The sequence below is a fragment of the Salvelinus alpinus genome, chromosome 19 (assembly GCF_045679555.1).
Source record: "Salvelinus alpinus chromosome 19, SLU_Salpinus.1, whole genome shotgun sequence".
Lineage (NCBI taxonomy): Eukaryota > Metazoa > Chordata > Actinopteri > Salmoniformes > Salmonidae > Salvelinus > Salvelinus alpinus.
Genome location: NC_092104.1, coordinates 52,958,101 through 52,964,678, shown reverse-complemented (window position 1 = coordinate 52,964,678; position 6,578 = coordinate 52,958,101). Strand labels below are relative to the sequence as shown.

Sequence of the window (6,578 nt, the reverse complement as noted above, 5' to 3'; positions counted from 1 at the left end):
AAAAAATTACATTTGTTGTGAGAGTCATCAGACTCTTGATTACCTCTCTGCATTATATTTTGAGTGGCAGTTAATAGGAGCACATCTGCAATTGTTTTAATATATGTAAATTTTTCCGGTCTTCATTTATGACATCTAACATCGATGAGTTGCTGTCAATAGCCCTTTTATGCTGATTCCAAGCATGCATAGCATTGATATGATGCTCTGTCTTCAAATGGAGATTAAACCCCGAATCTTTAAACAGCGCCTTTTTTCCAGTTACAAAAACCTGACTGTGATGTGAAGGCAGAGAAAAATGCCTACAGGCGAAACAATAAGTTGAATCTTGAGTTACAGAATATTCAAGCCATGAATTGTCCTTATACCAGGAGCTGTTGAAAGCCCTTTTCCTAGTACCATACTGTTACGAGAATTATGTTCTCAATGTTCATAAACCCAATTTAATGAACTACTCAGTCTGAAACCCAGGATTTGTAAGAAACTGGTTGAATGAAACAGACGGAGGCCCAGCTACGATAGTCAGAAAGTTTATTTACGAGAGCGCTGGTTAGTTGTACAAAACCATTAATTTTATACTAGCTCCTTACGCACATACTCTTGCACACAAACAGAGTTCATACACACATACATTTTCACACAACAGTAGGTATCCTACGCACACACTGTCCTGCTACCCAGCCGACAAAGATTAGGGACCGTGAGAATCACTCCCTGTCCTTTCCCAAATCTCTCAGTGGCCCCTAGCCAAGGTCGGCACCGAATCTTGCTCAGACAGTCTGTGTTTAAGACACTTTAGAGACATATTGCACAGTTTATATTGTTTTACCCTAATTCTGACTAAAACTAAACACCTCATTAATTATACTTTTACTGACTAAACCTAAACAAACCCATCAGATAATAAATGTATGATTCTAATCAATTTCATACAGTTATAAGGTTTCAGTGGGAATTATTTAATCATTATCTTTCAACATTTAAATTAGTTTAACATACTGAGTTCTGGGAAATGTTTTCAAACACTGCTGTACAGGACCCTCTTCTCTGGATCTTGAAATGTCTGAAATACACATTAAATAATGTGTCATATCCCTATTGAAAAGTATAATTAAGGTATAACAAGTATAACAAGATTAGATACTAACAGCTGCTAACTAAAATGTGTAGATTAAAGTATAGGACTGGCCTACCAGTGGGTCCTTTTGGAACAGCATATCTGGTGCTTGATGCAGTTGGAAGGGGCTCGATGAAATCTCCTGGCAGCTCTGGCTCACTGTCTTGCTCAGAGCCAGAGGTCTCTGTGTCATCCCTTGATACATCTATTACATTAAAATAACACAAGAACAATTAGGGTATAATCACAATAAAATTCCACAGCCATCAAAACAAGAACACACTTGAATCAACAACCAACATTTTAAAATCAAATTAAATCAAACGTATTTATATAGCCCTTCTTAGATCAGCTGATATCTCAAAGTGCTGTACAGAAACCCAGCCTAAAACCCCAAAACAGCGGCTAGGAAATACTCCCTAGAAAGGCCAAAACCTAGGAAGAAACCTAGAGAGGAACCAGGCTATGAGGGGTGGCCAGTCCTCTTCTGGCTGTGCCGGATGGAGATTATAACAGAACATGGCCAAGATGTTCAAATGTTCATAATTGACCAGTATGGTCAAATAATAATAATCACAGTAGTTGTCGAGGGTGCAACAAGTCAGCACCTCAGGAGTAAATGTCAGTTGGCTTTTCATAGCCGATCATTGAGAGTATCTCTACAGCTCCTGCTGTCTCTAGAGAGTTGAAAACAGCAGGTCTGGGAAAGGTAGCACGTCCGCTGAACAGGACAGGGTTCCATGGCCGCAGGCAGAACAGTTGAAACTGGAGCAGCAGCACGGCCAGGTGGACTGGGGACAGCAAGGAGTCATCATGCCAGGTAGTCCTGAGGCATGGTCCTAAGGGCTCAGGTCCTCCGAGAGAGAGAAAGACAGAAAGAGAGAAAGCATACTTAAATTCACACAGGACACTGGATAAGACAGGAGAGATACTCCAGATATAACAGACTGACCCTAGCCCCCCGACACAAACTACTGCAGCATAAATACTGGAGGCTGAGACATGAGGCTTAATCTGACAAAATCATCTATTACAAACTGAAGCTAAACTAAAATTCTGAACTGGGCATGTGACTGACTGCCTGGTAGAAGCTCTGACCTGCTGGTGGTAGACTGGGTCCTTCTTTAAAAATAAGTCTATCTTTCCCTTTCTTTTCATGTTTAGTTGGCCCTATGCAAAAATAAGACAGTCTATGGTTATATTTAACCATCCAATTACCCATATTCTAATCCAATCTCAATCTTAATTACAAATCCCCATTATCATAACTGTACCTTACAAATCAACTACCAGCCTTATTACTAGCACAGATGTAAACATAATGTTAGGCTAAATTGGGAACCGATCTCTCTTATCTGATTAACTGTCTGGTAATTGAGCCAAGTTAACTTCGCGCAGTCGATAGCGCGCTGGACTTCGGGCTAGAAGATCGAGGGTTCAAGACCTGCTACCTGCCTGTTTCATTACATTGGTGTCAGAAGTGATCGAACCTTGCATCCACGACAGTGCGTGTACTTGGCCGGTGAGCGCGTTCCTATGAGACGTTGAGTCTAAAGCTAGCGCGAGGACGCGCTCTTTGAATGGAAGGAGTAGTGTAACGACCCTGGGTTTATAATCGCGGATATCGACACTGCCGCTCAAGCATGCTTTTGCGGCACAGTCGATAGCGCGCTGGACTTCGAGCTAGAACAGAAGGTCGAGGGCTCGACCTGCTCCCTGCCTGTTTCATTACACTGTTTCTGTATTACGAGTAGGCTGTATCATCTGTAAGAACTGTGTACAAGCCACCAAGCTCATAAAATATTGGAGCTAACAGTCATTAGTTAAATTACATGTTAACCATATCGATAGCCTAATTGAGGCGCAGTAGAGTTCACCGGCGAATGCAGACACACTGGAAATAATAACTAAAACAACGAAAGAGAAATGGTGGAGGCTCCCAGAATGAAGACAGACATTTTTCGGAATAAACGTGGTGAGTGAAAAACTTAATTACATAGCCCACTCCCTACTCGGTATCTTATTCCGCCGCTATACAATTTTGTATGAGTTGTTTGTTGGGGACCTTATTTAAGTTTTTGGAACAGATTCCTCTTGGAACGTTCCACAAATTATACCCACCCTCTATTGGCTAACGACCCTGGGTTTATAATCGCGGATATCGACACTGCCGCTCAAGCATGCTTTTGCGGCACAGTCGATAGCGCGCTGGACCTGCTGCCCCGCTGTTTCCCCTCTTTGAAATTCAGCGCGCTCAGAGCTACTCTCCTTTACTGTATGGCATGCAGTTGCGCCCCTTGTCTGAATAATCCAGTGCATTTCTATTCGTGGACTCCATGGCCTGGGCCAGTTTGAGTCCATTCTCAAACGTGAGATTAGGCTCTGATAACAAGCATATGTATCCTGTCATCATTAATCCCACACACCAGCCGATCGCGTAGCATTTGCGATAATGTATTCACATAGTTACAGTCCAGTGCTAGTTCTCAACTCAGCCACATATTCCCCCTCTGATTTGGTAGGTTTTCTCATGCGTGAATCAAACTTTAATCGTGGCACTATTTAACTGGGTTTGAGGTTGAAGAGATATTTTAATAGGTCGACTAGATCTATGAATGACTTTTCTCCTGGTTTATCTGGGCCCAACAGGTTTCTCATTAAGCTGTATGTTTGTGCACCGACAACGCGTACAGTATGGATTTCTGTATAACGGCAAGAGTTATTATCTTAGCAGCAAATAAATGTTTCATTATTTTACAGTACTCCTCCCATTCCTGATTTTCTTTGGATCAAATGGTGGTAGCGAGCCTATTGTTGCCAAAGCCATCTTTTCCGATTATCTCTCCCCTCACAGTCAATAATTTGTCCTACCCGTATCCAAGGAATCAATCCTTCAGAATCTTCCACCACTCACTTGAGTCGCACATCCAGCGTCGCACGCTAAACACTCAGTTGAGTTCGTGGAAAACAAATCCAACGCAGACATCCTCGTCGCCAAATATCTAGTATCTCAAGAGGCTTCTTAGATTGATGGTTTAGTGTTTAATAGAGTATTTAATGGTAACTTAGAATAACATACCCTAATGCACCTGGCATAAACTTGCTGAGGCTTTCTCGAGCATGGTTATATGGCAAAGAAAACGGCTACGGATAACGCAAAGCAAACCCCCGTCTTGAGTCAATACTGCCATCTATTGGTAAACATAAATATACCAGGTTACTACACTACAGATGCCTTGTAACTAGATATTTTTTCAAAACGATTGCCTACATTTACCGTGTAGGGCACTGCAAGGTTGGGTGACCAGAGCCATCTGGGACTGCCTCTTGGGGGAATTCAGGCGTGTGAAGTCTTCCTGTGTCCTGCATAACTTCATGAGGATGGACACAAGGTCCAGGAGGGGATATACAGCTCGCTGCCATGTGCCAGAGGAGAAGTCTGCTGCTCTGCAGGATGTTTCAAGGATGGGGTCCAACAACACAGCAAGAGAGGCAATCTGTGTGCAGGAGATCTTTACCTCCTACTTCTTTCTGTACTTGGGTTTCTGTACAGCACTTTGAGATATCAGCTGATGTAAGAAGGGCTATATAAATAAATTTGATTTGATACTACTTCGATGAGGGTGCTGTTCCCTGGCAACACCATAGACTACACTTTGCACAACCAAAGGCTATTTTTTTAAGAGCCACCCACATTGTAATAAGAGTATTCTTCCATTTACTTAGCTATGTCAACTGCATTTATTCAATTTTCAGTTTCTCTCCCTTTGACTTCTACATCTCAGGTGAGGGTTCTGTTTAGGTAAGGATGTGATATCTGTACAAAACAAAACAGGCTATTTTAAGTCCACCCAGGTGTTGACCTTGGTCAGGTCAACAGGAAGTATAGAGATGCTTTACATTGAAATACAGATATATGTAGTCCCAGAATTAATGATCCAAGGTCAGCTTTGCATTTCACCTCCTGATGATTGATGACAGGCAGAATATTTTTTTTAAAAACAAGGCTTAAACATGCTCTCTGTCTCCATCTGTCTCTCGTCTGCAGGTATGTCTTGATGTGAGAGGATGCCAACCCTGAGTCCAGTCATTGCCAACTCACCCGCTATTAAGATAACCTTTGGGCTGACTGGGAGCCCAAGGCTGGTTAGGAGACACCACTAGAGACACCATTATGTAATTATGATGAACAGAGAATATTAGGGTAGCACTGTGATTCATTAATCATATGCTGTCTTCCCTGATCCTCTGTTACCTCTTTCCCATTCTCTTTTACACCTCTCTCGCCACCTCTTTCTTCCTGTTTTTATAATGCACACCAGATGTGCATTGAAGTACAGATTGAACTTGTATTTATAAAATTACAATTATAATACATCTATTATGTATTCATAACACTTGGATAATTAACTTCTTTCAATAAAGCGTTTCACATTCTCTACTGGTTGAAATTAAGTGTCTCATTTGATTAAATGCTACACCTATCCTGTGTTTCTCAGATCGATGCAGATGAAGGAAATTAGATATTGAGACTAACCGGTTTTAGAGTATTTACATGATGCAAAGGAAGTGTAGTGTACTGTTTTTTAAATTATATTTCTGTATATATGAATTACAAATCAGCCTTTAACTAGTTAAATCATGTTTATAGTCTATTGCATAGTTACAATGTGTGCCCATTGATGTCCCAGGATTGGTAAACACTGTTTAAGTGTATATTTGTAATACATATGCACAGACACAGCATCATTCAAAGACTGGAATTTGATACTCCTGGTTTTGGATATGACTGAAAAATACTGCACCTTTATTTGCCAAGGTAGAGTACATGATCAGACAATATATTAAATGTACAGGCTACAATGTGGGGATCTCATGCATGGCAATAACTACATGTATATCCGACTTGTATCCTTGGCACAAAGTTATATTACACTCAATCCATAGGCTTCATTAATGTAATTCAGACCAATTTGAAGTTGATACAGCTGGCTATGATAGCTGAGGTTCATAGCTAGGTTCTGAACTAATATGTATACCAAACGTTTTAGGGTCCATACAAAGATTGGCTACATAGCTAGCTTCACATCCATAGGCATACAGGTATTTTTATCCTCTACTGCACAATAACTGCATTACATGGCAAATATCAGCAAGGCAAGCTTACAAAATTGTACATTCAATTTGTAGTAAACGCTTTAGCTAGCGAAATGTTTTACATCAACTGTTTCACAAGACGACAGCCTGGTATGCTGGTTGTTTCAGGAGTCCCTAAAACATTAAACAAACATAATTACAATTTCATACTCATGTCACAACACCCATAAAGCTAGCCAGCTAACGTTAGCTGGCTAGCTTAGAGCAGTAGAGCATAGAGCAGTAGAGTAGAGACATTTACAGAAGTTGCACACATGGGGAACCATTTCTGTAGCCTAGGATCCAGGAAAAAATGTCCCTTTTC

The 6,578-nt window shown here is 41.0% G+C and overlaps 1 long non-coding RNA gene across 1 annotated transcript; it reads left to right on the top strand.

Annotated features, from left to right (window-relative positions):
* Nucleotides 1–2,850: 2,850 nt before the first annotated feature.
* Nucleotides 2,851–5,529, top strand: LOC139545981 (uncharacterized). Its single transcript, XR_011669171.1, has 3 exons — nucleotides 2,851–3,092; nucleotides 4,402–4,691; nucleotides 5,166–5,529. It is a non-coding gene; the product is annotated as an uncharacterized lncRNA (long non-coding RNA).
* The last annotated feature ends 1,049 nt before the right edge of the window (nucleotides 5,530–6,578 follow it).